Source organism: Mus musculus, chromosome 16, assembly GCF_000001635.26.
Source record: "Mus musculus strain C57BL/6J chromosome 16, GRCm38.p6 C57BL/6J".
NCBI lineage: Eukaryota > Metazoa > Chordata > Mammalia > Rodentia > Muridae > Mus > Mus musculus.
This window is the reverse complement of record NC_000082.6, coordinates 30,008,457-30,021,706: the sequence shown is the minus strand read 5'-3', so window position 1 is coordinate 30,021,706 and position 13,250 is coordinate 30,008,457. Positions and strand designations below refer to the sequence as shown.

The following is a 13,250-nucleotide window of genomic DNA, read 5'->3' as shown; positions in this document are numbered from 1 at the left end:
CTCCTCCTCCTTCTTCTCCTTCTTCTTCTTCTTCTTCTTCTTCTTTTTGTTTTTTGTTTTTTTTTCAAGACAGGGTTTCTCTGTGTAGCCCTGGCTGTCCTGGAGCTCACTTTGTAGACCAGGCTGGCCTCAAACTCAGAAATCCGCCTGCCTCTGCCTCCCGAGTGCTGAGATTAAAGGTGTGCGCCACCATGCCAGCCCTCCTCCTTTTTGAGACAGAGACTTTCTATGTAGTCCCAGTTGACCTGGAGATATATATGATATACTACATACTATATATTAATATATTTTATTTATATATAATATCTCCAATATATGTTATATATGTAAAATATAAAGTTATATATAATATAATGAATTATTATACCATATGTTATATTATAATACATTTATATATTCTGCAATAGTATATATTAGTGTTCAATATATAATATGTATTATATTATATTAGTGTTTTACACACACACACACACACACACACACACACACACACACATTAGTGTTGCTTCAAGCTGTTAATTTGTAGTAATATGCCACAGAAGCGATAGGGTGTGAACAGAAGGTTAGTGCCAGGAGAATCCAAGGTGTAGTATGGGAGCACAGGTGTAGTCTGTGCCCTGGATTCCCAAGACAGAGCCCTGGTATCAGGATCCTGCCATCTCTCTCTTCCTGCAGCCAGGAGGCAGCTCAGCAGCCTGAAGACCATACCAGCGCCCTGCCTTGGGGTGACAGCACACACGGCTCCTGCTCTGACCGGTGTGAGAGTGACACTCGCTCTTGAACATCTTCAAGAGGACAGATGCCTTTAGGTTAACGCTTTCCTCTTTCACTTATGGGGTGGACAGCTCTCGGGTAAATTTCTCAGAGTTCTTCAGAAGTTCTCAAGGTACCAGGCCCTGCTTCTCCGCCCCCCAACCCCCCAGGGTAGCTGCTCAGCAACTATTCCTCACATGTCTCTCCTCTGTCTCAGTCCCATACTTCTTCACTTCTGAGCCTACGGTTGACCCAGAACAAACATCTGTATGCGAGCCTTTGTCTCTAGGCCAGAAGCAGAGGAAACTGCTAAAGCAGCGTAACAGCAGCCCCTGTGGTGCTTGCTCAGGAGGGTACCCCAGTCTCCAGAGTTGAAAGGAGCATCTGAGGGGCGGTGTTGTTGGTGCCCTGAGACTCATGGACCGTGGCATAAACACACCTCTGTCCTCAGATGCCGGCAGAGTCTCCAAGGATACTTGCGGTTTAGTTTGGAGATGACCGATAAAATCGCAGGGCTGGTTTTGAGGCCCCTGGCTCCTAGTTTTTTAGTTGCTTGAGTCCAGCCTCCCTCAGAGGGCAGCCAGTGGTCCGATCATTCAGAACAGATGTTCTCCTGATGAACTTAATTGCATCATTAGCAGCCCGGCTACAAAACGGGCGATTGGAGAACTGCCGGGAAGCGGGGAGCCTCCAGGGCAGCTGTTCCCGGGGCAGGCTGAGCATGCCTTTGCAGTGGGTCCTTCCTGTCCCCCCACCCCCACCCCACTGGCCTCTCCAATTCTGAGCCTTTCTCACCAGCCAGAACGAGAACAGATGGAAACAGACATCGTGGGCATCTCCAGCTGATGTGGATTTCACAGTGGGCAGAAGACTGAGGGGAGCAGACAGCATAGCCCCTTCCCACGGCCACTTGGGAGGCCATACTGTCCAGCTGTCCACCCTCACTTATGTGAAAAAGACGTAGGACTTGAGACTTTGGGGTCCAGTGGTGTCGGGATGGGGGGGGGCAGGGAATGCAGAAGCTAGAAACACACACTGCTCCAGAGCGTTGCATTTAAGCCTGAGTTCCAGAGAGCCGTGGGGATGTCAGGGAGCAGTGCTTTGGCCAGATCAGCGCTCAGTTCCAGCTTTGCCATTCAGCGCACTGCTTACAAGGCTAGACTCCTCACTAACCTCCCCCCCCCATGTTTCTTCTTCAGCCCGCATTGGCTGCTCACTGGCCTCTACCCTTTTCTGTCACCCATACCTCCACTGTGCTCCCTGGATGTCACCATCCTCTAAAACTGTCTGAGCCTGGCTTGCCGATTGTCTCTTGTCTGTGTCAGTGGAACTGATGGTGTCATGCCAGTTTCTTCAGTACTTGTCCATGTCTTTTCACAGTGCAGCGATGACACTGTCTTGGCTCCATAGTTCCTACAGACATGTATGGTTCTGTTTTGTTCCTTGAATATATGTCCAAAAGCCAGTATCAAATGTTCTTCCTGAAGACCAACATGAACTCAGACGACTGAAACAAAGCACTCAAGAGCCAGCCGCTCAAGTCACATTTATTCCTCACGGTTCTGGAGGCTGGGGAGCCCAAGATCAAGGTGACACCCTGTGTTGCAACTGGTAGGGGCTCTTCCAGGATTACAGAGAGCTACTGTCTCACTGTGTCCTGACATGATAGAGGGAGACTCCAGCTGCTTCCTCTTCTGGAAGGCACTGATCCCCCATCACAGGGGCTCCCTCCTCATAACCTCATATGCACCTAATTAAGAGTCCTCCACAAATGCCAGGAGACCAGGATCAGGCTTCAGTCTATGAGAAAGAGCAGAAGCATTCTGTTACTAAAGCCCCTAGCTTATAACAGTAACAACCTCTGAATTCAACTGTTAGTCTGCTAAACAACACCTTTGTAACGTCTCCTGTGTGACAGGTGGTACCCGGGGCTTGGGGAAATGTCAAGGATGAGTGACCCAGACCCTGTCAGCTGCTGCTGCAATGCATCCTCAGTAGCAGGATAGGATGTATTCAGGAGAGAGAGAGACATTCTTCTGAAGGCTGCCTCAGGGCCCGTTCTGCCACCCACTCCAGGCAATCTTGAGAGAGTCTTGGGAGGTCACCATGTATGAGCTAAGATGCCACTTCAGCTTCTAGCTGGTCTGTTTATAGTATTATTCACTCTTAGACAATATAGCCTTATACAATATGATTATTAATAAATACAACACAGTTATGCTATTTTAGTTGTTTGAGACAGAGTCTCACATATTCCGTGCTAGCCTCTAACTCGATACATAGCTGAGGATGGCCTTGAACTTCTAATTCTTCTGCTCTGCCTCCCTGGTGCTGGGATTACATTGTGTACTGTGCATACCGTCTGGTCGCCCGTCAAACCCAGGGCTTCAGTCATGCATTCTGGACGGCATCCGCCTGAAGCATTCAGAGCTTCCACACCCGCAGTCCATAAGGCCTATACATCTATTGGATGGTGGTGATGTGGGTATACAGTGAGGGCTTGTGATGACCAGCACAGCAGCTCCTGGACACACACAGCCTACTTATGTTTGTTTAAATTAGTTAGAGTGTAATAAAATTAATGAACCCACTGATCAGAATCAGCTGCATCTGTGGAGCTCAGTAGCCACTGGGCCATCCTCAGTGTTGATACTCTGAGGCCTTTTTGGGTCACCCACAACAGCTGTCCAATGAGTTTCAGGGCATCCCCAGGGACAGTCACAATACATAGGGGTCTCCATGCCAGGGGCCAGAGTTGGCAGACTGAAGAGGAAACCCTCATGGCCACTATTCCTCCTTCCTTCTCTCAGATTTTCCTGGTCTGTCCACATAGCAGTGGGCCTAGAGAGACAAGAGACCCAGGCTCTTGTCTGTGTGTAAAGTCTGCCCAGAACTTAAGGACGCAACTAGACTATGTCTGCTTCAATAAAAATCGTTTTATGCTGCTAGGCGGTGGTGGTACACGCCTTTAATCACATCACTCAGGAGGCAGAGGCAGGCAGATCTCTTCGAGTTCAAGGCCAGCCTGGTCTACAGAGTAAGCTCCAGGACAGCCAGGGCTACAAAGAGAGAGACCCTGTCTCAAGAAATCAACCAACAAAACAATCCTGTAGCAGTGATCAGTGGAGGCAGTTGGTGTGCACTCTGGCTCTTGTTGCAGATGCCAATTAAACCTGCTCAAGTCGATCTGGCAGCAGCGTGTTCACACTACCCACCCCAATATTCTGAGTTCCTGAATGAAAGATACACACACAAGCAGTCTTATATTTTAATATGCCTTAAACAGTTCAATGGCAGGGCCACTCCAAGACCTCCACGTGGCTAATACCTCCCCTCTGATATTCCTGAGTTATTACTTACTAAAATCTATATTCCAGTTTTGCTGCCCTAGATCCAATGGGGATGGGGGAGCCCCCTGGGGCCGCTCTTCCCCTGACTCTTATATGTGGGCTATGTTCTCTCTTCTGCACCTCTCAGGCCTGGTCTTTACTCCCTTTCTGGCATGGTGGCTCTGCCTTTTCTTCCTCCTTTGGTACCCTTGCCCAGGAATCCTAAAGTCCTGCCTCTGTCTCCCTACCCAGCCATTGGCTGCTGGTAACTTTATTTACCAATCAAAACCAACTGGGGGCAGAGACCGCCTGAATCTTACATGCAAATTCTCATGCAATTGCAGGGGCGGGGGAGGCCCAATGAACATAATAAAGCATTAGATCAAATCCATAACGGTGTCTATCTTTACATTTGGATGTCGGTTAAATCAGGCCTCTGACTTCCTCCTGTGGAAGGTGGACGTGGTGCTGAGGGGGACACAGAGATACTCTGTGAGGATCTGTTTCCTTCTCTTAATTAAAGTCTGTGGTGGAGAGGCAGCTCGCATCATTTTACGATGTAGGGTGTGGTCAGCCCTGTAAGTGAGCCCCCATGGACAAGTGTCAGTGGGAAGAGATACAGCCTCATCTGGCACCTTGCCAAGAGCCTTTAGAACACCCCCCTCTCTGGTTGGGTTGCATGATCTCGTCCCGGTGGTCTTCCCTCAGGTCCCCATGGATGTGAATGGCCTTGCTAACTGTCATTTCACAGGCAAGTGGGGAGGCCCACTTCTCACCCCCTACCCCAGCCTCAAGTGTTACTGATTCCTTGCTGGGGTCAGCAGAGAGAAACCACTTATTATGGTCTCCGTTGAATGCAGACCATTGAAAAGGCTATGAACAGGTTGGTCTAGAGTCTCACACTTGGGGAAACTGAGGAAGGGAAGCAACCCCCTTTGAGGCCCTATGAAGCAAAGTAGGGGCTTAGCGTGCCCTGCAAACCCTGGAGTCTGCGATCTTGTATTTGTAGCATCTGAAGAACAGAGAAGGAGGGGGTCCTGCTGCCTGCCGCACATTCTCTGAGGTGCTCTGTCAAGGGAGGGAAGAAAAAAAAAACCATCAGTGAACAAGCTATCCATTCTTGTCTGCACCATTTTCCCACGTTGGGAGCAGACTGCAATGAAAAATTTAGATTTTTTCCTTTCATGTCTCCTTTCACGGGACTGTGGACAAAATGCCTTTCTTCTCCCCCCCTTTTCTTTGGCGGGATCCCGACCAAGGCTGCAGAAAAAGAATCTTTTAAAGACATATATATCTACCTATCCATATACATTCAGCTCCCAACAGTGGCTGAGAATTTCAGTGCCTCTTAATTACTCAGGAAGTGACAGGGTCAAGAGGTGTCTGTAAGCTGCCTTGTGGTTCTGGGCATTGATTTCTCAACATTGTTGCTGCTGTAGTACAGAGAGACAGCCCATGGGGTTTTGTCTACTGTTTGAATTTCTCCCTTTCTTCCTTTCTTCCTTTCTCTCTCTCTCTCTCTCTCTCTCTCTCTCTCTCTCTCTCTCTCTCTCTCTTTCTCTCTCTAACATGAAAAGAAACTTCTGGCATTTTGGGCATTGGTTATAAATTCATAAAAGGAGGACATCGTTGTGGTCGACTGACCCACTGTAATCGCCACTTGGGCACTGGGAGAAGAGGCCAAAGATTTGAGGTTTCCTCCACTCTGGTCCCCTACCCTACCCTCTTTCCTGTACCTCTCTTTATTTTTTCCTACTGTCTTTAGTTTTTCCAAGGAAAAATGACAATTTAAAAAAAAAAAAAAAGAATGCCCACAAAGAGTAGCTAGCTGTCTTTATGGTGTCCTTATGTAAGTTGTACCCTTCCTTAGTCACACTTTTGAGACAGATGGCAGCTTTAGCTTACTTGATATTCTTTTGTTTTGCTTTGTTTTGTTTTTTTGTTTTTGTTTTTGTTTTTCGAGACAGGGTTTCTCTGTGTAGCCCTGGCTGTCCTGGAACTCACTTTGTAGACCAGGCTGGCCTCGAACTCAGAAATCCACCTGCTTCTGCCTCTCGAGTGCTGGGATTAAAGGAGTGCGCCACTACTGCCCAGCTAGCTTATTTGAGAGTTGAAGTTTGTAACCATGGTCATCAGTTATAACCCAAAAAACAAAAACAAACAAAATAGCAAAGAACAAAACCACCACCACCAACAAAACAAAACAAAAAACCAAAAATAGAACTGAAGGTGTTTTTGGAAACTGTGGGTCCAAGTATGGGAGGCTCCAGGGACCGGTCTCATTAAATCATATTTTGACTTAACGGGGCCAGAGCCAGGGTGTCCCAAAACTCAGTAGTTCCCAGGGTGTGCTTGAGTATTTGGTTCTTCAGTAAGAACTGCAGAGAATGACTATACCCCCAGAGTGGAGACGTGGCTAATTCTCTGTCTGGTTGTAGGGGAGCATTTCACACCATTGCCAAGTCATAGCAAATGTTAGTAAGTCCCGCTAAGGATGGGAGTCTGAGCCAACAGCGTGAAGAAAGGTCTCCAGTTCTTCACTTCCCAGATGTGTTTAGTGTGCAGATGTGCAGGGACTCTCCAGTGCTTCTGGGAAGGAATCTGGGACACTATGCCTTCTTTTTCTCCCTTTACCCTCGAGACCCTGAGTAGTGCAAAGGTTTCATGAAAAGAAGACTGAAGAATCATTCTGAGGCCGAGGAAAAGGCTCAGTGGTGGTTCAGGGCACTGGTTACTCTTGCAGAGGGACAGGACTAGATTCCCAGCACCCACAAGGAAGCTTACAGCCACCTGTACCAGGAGATTTAACACCTTCTGATCACTGAAGGCATCAGGCATGAATGTGGTACATGGACACACAAAGATGCAAAACACTCATAAAATAAAATAATCACAAGGAAGGCAGAGAGAGAAAGAGAGAGAGAGAGAGAGAGAGAAGAGAAGAAGGAGGAGGAGGAGGAGAAAGAGGAAGAGGAAGAGGAAGAGGAAGAGGAAGAGGAAGGGAAGAGAATCTTGGTCCTGAGGAGCAAGCTAAGCAGAGATGCCAGTGCTGATCTGAAAGGCTGAAGGGTCGAGAAGCAGCCATCTTTACTACAGAGAGTTGGAAAGAGCATGGAGTGATGAGTCGAGAGGGCTGGAGTGACAAGACCTTGAGGAGCCAACTTTGTTGTAGGAAAGCACTCATGCAGAAAATACAGAGATGCAGCAGGAAGCCCCGTGTGTCCCGTGAAGTTTTATCAGTGTTTCCAGTTGGTCTCCAGAGCGCTACAAGAAGCTTTAGAAAGGCGAGAAGTCAAGAAGACGTAATGTACCCAAGAGACTCAGTAAGGGACAGACAGAAGAGAAGAGACAGAAAGCCCGCCCACCTTCCTGAGCCCAGTCTTCCTTCCATGGGCACATTTTTAGAGTTACAGTGATGGCCGGTGGAGACCCTGGCAGTGGGCCAGGCCAGATGGTCTTCCTTCCTGGGCTATGGGTTGAGAGGACAGACTGGAAGACTCCAGAGGCCTGGTGTAGACTGAGCCTAGCTCCCCATCAGGTGTGTGACCTGGGAGACTCACGCAGGGCTGTGAAGACAGCATCACTGAAGCGCCCCTGGAAGGACTCATTACAATGGAGTTTGAAAAGCCACCAGCCAAACGCTGAGATCCTCAGCTGGCACACGCTTTCCCGGCCTCTCACTTCATCCTGAAAGTAGAGCCCACCCCTAAAATGATTACCTATTCTATAAGTAAGAGGATAAAATGAACTCCAGCTCCTCGAACTCAACACACTGGCTAACTTTGGCAGAACACGGAACCACTTTTTTTTTGTGCTTGAACAACTAGTAGAATTCTGGGAGGCAGGGATTTCTTGTTGGCCTGGCTGTCAATAGTGGACATAGCTCCCAGGATATATGTTTGTTAAGTGCATTTACATAGGCGAGGGATGGAGGAAGATGAATAGGAGAAAGCAAGAGTTGGAGGGAAATATGGGAGAGTTAGAGAACTACCTCAGAGTCATTTTTCAAGTTTGAAGAAAGGATTCCTCAAACATGGTGGCAGAAGCACTGGAGCTGGAAGGAAGGTGAACTAGGCTGAGGGAAGAGCAGGTCAGTGGGCCCCACAGCCTTCCCCGACTGCCCTTCCCCAACTGCCTCCCCCCACTCCTCCACTGCCTCCCCTACTGCCTCCTCCACTGCCTCTCTCACTGCCTCCCCCCACTGCCTCCTCCACTGCCACCCCCTACTGTCTCCTCCACTGCCTTCCTCATTGCCTCAGGACACTGCCTCCCCCACTGCTTCCCCCACTGCCTTCCTGCTGCTCAGCCTGGGAGGGATCAGCTCTGCCCTTTGGCCAGCTGAACTAGAAACCACAGAGGGTGGCAGAGTAAATAACGCTTTGTTGATTTTTTTCTAAAAGAAAATAAGAGGAACCCAGTTTACTCTCTGCCCCTGTTATGAGGCATCTGCCTTGTAGCTCCCATGTTGGTCTGTGATTTCTGCCTCCAAGGAGCCCAGGGTACATGTACACAAGAGGAAGAAAACCAAAGCTTATCACTTGTGACAAACTTAAAAAAAAAATAATTTTATACCTCGAAAGACTCTGATCCTAAGGGTTCCATTCTGACCAATAGTTTTTTGGCTCCACCCGCCCCCCCACACCTCATGTCAGGAGCTGGACTTAGGGCTTCTTACCAACCAGGCCAGTGCTCTGCCACTGAGTTACAGTCCCAGTCTAAACAACACATAGTAGGTCTACATAGTTCTGTCATTCGAAAGTGCCCTTTTAAATCAACTCTATCTCCATCCTCCACCCCTTCACCTCAGGAGTCTTGGTCTCATCGCAGCCAATCTGCAATGGTATAGAAGTGCTACCACACAGCCTACTCTGCTCCAGTTTGCCTCATTCCACACAGCTTGATGGTTTCAAGATGTGGCCACATTGCTGCACATTGTCTCAGGAGGTCATTCCTTTTCGTCCCTGAGTAGCATTCCATCCTGGGTCTAGTGCAGATCACTTCTCAGTCCTCTTGCCTTTAAGTCTGGGCCTCGAGAAACAGAGCTCATTCACACAGGGAGCTTTTGGAGTTATATTTCTATTTCTCCTAAAAAATGCCCAGGAGTAGGGTTGTCGGGTCATGTCACAGATGCATGGTGGGTAGAGATGGACGGGGATCATCTAGCAAATGCCATTTGTGGAGATCCTGTCTTATCTCTGTGTTTAAGAGGATGCTGCCATTATGTTGAGGAGGGGTTCCTAAAGTGACTTCTGTGTTGTGCCTTTGTCTTGGTCTATCTTATGCTCTGTAGCAAAAGACCATAGTTGGGCAAATTTTTAATGAGCATAAATGTATTGGCTCATGGAGTCTGGAAAGGCCAAGGCGAAGGAACCAGCATCTGGTGAATGCCTTACTGTGTCATCTTGTAGTGGAAAGATGAAAAGAGGGAGAGATTCGTACATGCACACACAAACACACAAATACACAAGCACAAACACACAAGCACACATTACAAGCAGGCTGGACCACGATGCTCACAACTAACCTAAGCTGGTAGCAACAACCTGTCCACTCTTCCCTCACGGCCTCATGCCTCATTAGGCCACCGCCCTGCTCCCCAACCTTGCTTTATTGAGCATAAAGTTTCCAGATGTGCCTTTTGGAGACACACGGAAAGCACAGGTGCCATGAGCAGCTCTCCAGACAGATACCTTAAAGGCCATTCCTCCGTTCCTCCACACTGAGAAAGTATAACTTGATGCTTTATGTTTGACAAAGAAAACGGGAGCCAGACATTAACAAATAACAACATCGCAAAGGTACACCCGTCTTTGCATATACCCAAAATGCCATCAAGAATGTAAACAGGCAGACACAGACCCGGAAAAAATACTCACACATGTACACGGGTCAGAGGTCAGACATGCAAGACACACTAGGACTCTTGCTGCTCAAGAACACACAGAGAGAAATGCAAGGTTTTAAATGGCCCTTACGAGAGAAGATGTGCAAGTAGCCACGGTCAGCACAGGAGAAGGCCTCTACTGCCATCAGCTTCCAAAGAATGCCAATCAAAGGACAATGGCTAAAATAAAAACTTCACGATGCCAGATGCAGGAGAGGATGTGGGGCGATGGATTGGAGGTGATGCAGACATTTGGAATGCTGCATTTGCTTTATGAGTCGAACACAGGCTAGGCGTGCTGGTGCATGCTTTTAATCCTGAACTCAGGAGGCAGAGGCAGGAAGATCTCTGTGAGTTCAAGACCAGGCTGATCTACATAGTGGATTCTAGGACAGCCAGGATTGTGTAGCTCCCTACATGACCCTGTCTCAAAGAAAGAAAGAAAGAAAGAGAGAGAGAGAGAGAGAGAGAGAGAGAGAGAGAGAGAGAGAGAGAGAAAGAAAGGGTTGAATACAGCAAGTAGGTGGTATTTGTTATGGTTTTAACAGTGGACGGTTCATAAGGAAAGCAAACCTGATTACTAGAACCGACTGCTTCCTGCTGTAAACTCTCCTACAATAACCAGTTTAAAGATGTCAGCACAACATCACTGAAATCAGAGATGGGATGGGATGGCCCAGGTGGCATTTGCTAGCTGGTCCCCGTTCATCTCTACCCACCATGCATCTGTAATGTGACCCGACAACCCTACTCCTGGGCATTTTTTAGGAGAAATAGAAATATATCTCCAAAAGCTCCCTGTGTGAATGAGCTCTGTTTCTCGAGGCCCAGACTTAAAGGCAAGAGGACTGAGAAGTGATCTGCACTAGACCCAGGATGGAATGCCACTCAGGGACGAAAAGGAATGACCTCCTGAGACAATGTGCAGCAATGTGGCCACATCTTGAAACCATCAAGCTGTGTGGAATGAGGCAAACTGGAGCAGAGTAGGCTGTGTGGTAGCACTTCTATACCATTGCAGATGGGTGAAAACTGACCAATCATGGTGGCAATGAGACCAAGAGCCCTGAGGCAGGACCCCTACCTGGTCCATTCATCCTTTATCACACTAGGATAGAATTAACTCCTTAGGAGACTTTCTAATTGCTTGATTGAGAGCCCCAACTGGAGATCATGGGACTTCAGAGTAACCTTCCTCTTCCTCTGCTTCTCTCAGTGTCCACTGGCGCCATCAGCGTCTGCTGTGTCTCCTCTGGAGCCGTGCTTCATGCTGGCTGAATGACCTAGCATATACCCCGTTGACTGTGGATCTCCAGAGGGGACATCTCGGTTGGTCCTTTGACACACTAGCATAACTGAGCACTTAACTGACTGAGTCACAGGGCAGGGGTGGTTTATTTCCCCAACCAAGAAGAGTTCGAAAAGTCCTACCAGGGTCTACAGAATCTGAGCTGTGGAAGATGCAAATGGCGATTGGGCAGGTCCGGGGGCGGGGGGGGGGGGGGGGCTCACAAGTGAGTGCTATGGGGTAGTGAGAGCAAAGGCTGTGTGTGTGGGATAACCTGAACTACATCTAGACACCGAGGTGACATTTACAGGTCCCAAACTTCTGGCAGATGGTTTCACCTAAGTCTCTTTAATGATAAACCAGGTGCTGGGTGTGGTGGCACGCTCCTGTAAGTTTCAGGGTCAACCTAGGCTACATTAGTAAGACCCTGACTCAAAAAAAAAAAAAAAAAAAAAGCGCGAACTTTGAACCTTGGTCTGTGGGACCTTCAAGTCTGATGAAAGCTGCGGGCTTGTGTGGTCTCAGAATAGGTAGATGCAGATCGGGGTGGGGATGCACGCAGCAACAGCTGCAGAAGTCATGTAGAGTTCACACACGCCCAAGGGAAGCCAAGGTTGGAGTGCTCAGCCTTCCCATGGGGACAACACCCACCACAGTCACAGTCCCCCGCCTTTTTTAAAGTGTGTGGTTATGTGGGTGTGCATTTGTCCGCGCAGGCTTCCAGCTGTTTGCTTCTATCTGTACAACGACTGCCAGAAGGAACTGCGACCTAGACTTTTGATCCAGTCAATAAACACACGGGAGCTGGGCCTGGCCACAGTGGTCAGACTCAGAAGCGAGACTCTAGATGAAGGGACAGTAACGATAAAAGCCTTCCCCTCACCCCTCCAGTCTTTCTGGCAGTTCGTGTCTGAATCTAAAAGCCAGAAGTGGCACCGTCTCTAACGAGCAACTTCTCTGGTTTTCTGCTTTGTAACTAGGAGCATCACCAGGAGTTTGAAGCCACAATGAATTCAGACTAGTTTGGATTACAGATACCCCCTCCCCCCCCCCCCCCCCGGTCTAAAAAAAGCAAAGAACGCACAAGGAACACAGGGTGTGTAGGTATCCGCCGTGGTGATGTATCCCCCACCCCTCTGTCCCCCCTCAATGGACAAGCATCGGAGCCTCTGCTGCTGTACGCCTAGGTAGCCAAGGGTTAACCGGCGTCCCCCTCCCCCCTCCGCCCCCGCCGGGCTGGGCAAGGCGGGAAGGCGGCGCGCCGGGTGCCAAAGTCGGAACCTGCTCTCGGCAGCTCCCCGCGCTGCCTTGACTCACCGCCAGGCCTGGCGCGGCCGCCGGCTGTGGAATGTGTGAGCGCCATGTGTCACCGCCCCAGACTGTGGGAAAACGCTGCTCCGCTCACCTCCCAGCAGCTGGCCCGCGCCCGCCCGCCCGGGAGCCGGGAAACAGGAGCCGCCCGCCTGGGAGGCCGCCCGGGGCCACTTCCGAGCGCGCGCCGCCTCTCCGCCCACACGCCGGTCCCTGCCGGCGACCCGGGGCTGCGGCGCCACCCGCAGCGAGTGGCCCAGCACGCCCTTCTTTTGCCCCCGCTGGCCTTATGCATCCTCCTGCTCCACCAGGCCGGCCTTAGACACAGAGAGCCCCTGTTCTGAGAGCTCCTGGGCGGTGACCTCTTTCCGGGAAAGGGCCAGAGAACTGAGGGCTATGCAGGGGACTGACCTCATGGGGTTGTGTGACAGCTCCAGTCTGGACCTTGCCAGCCCTGAACAGGAGGTTCCACTCTGCCTGACCCTTCCCCCGGAGAGCTAGGCAAGAGCCCTGCACCTCAACGCGGGGGCAGCCTCCCCTCTAGTCATTGGATGAGAGTCACATGGGTCCAGAAGTCAGCCAGGGACAAGGTTTCCAATGCCTAGCCATGCAGGGAGATGTAGGCAAAGTCACATTCTGGGTGGCAGCCATGCAAGACTGGAGACAGCGCAGTGCACCTTGTTCC

The 13,250-nt window shown here is 49.7% G+C and overlaps 1 long non-coding RNA gene across 1 annotated transcript; it reads right to left on the bottom strand.

Annotated features, from left to right (window-relative positions):
- Positions 1-276: 276 nt before the first annotated feature.
- 4632428C04Rik (RIKEN cDNA 4632428C04 gene) lies at positions 277-13,040 on the bottom strand. Its single transcript, NR_033631.1, has 3 exons — positions 12,977-13,040; positions 5,064-5,150; positions 277-2,553 (listed from the first exon to the last, which is right to left on the bottom strand). It is a non-coding gene; the product is annotated as an RIKEN cDNA 4632428C04 gene (long non-coding RNA).
- Between the last annotated feature and the right edge of the window lie 210 nt (positions 13,041-13,250).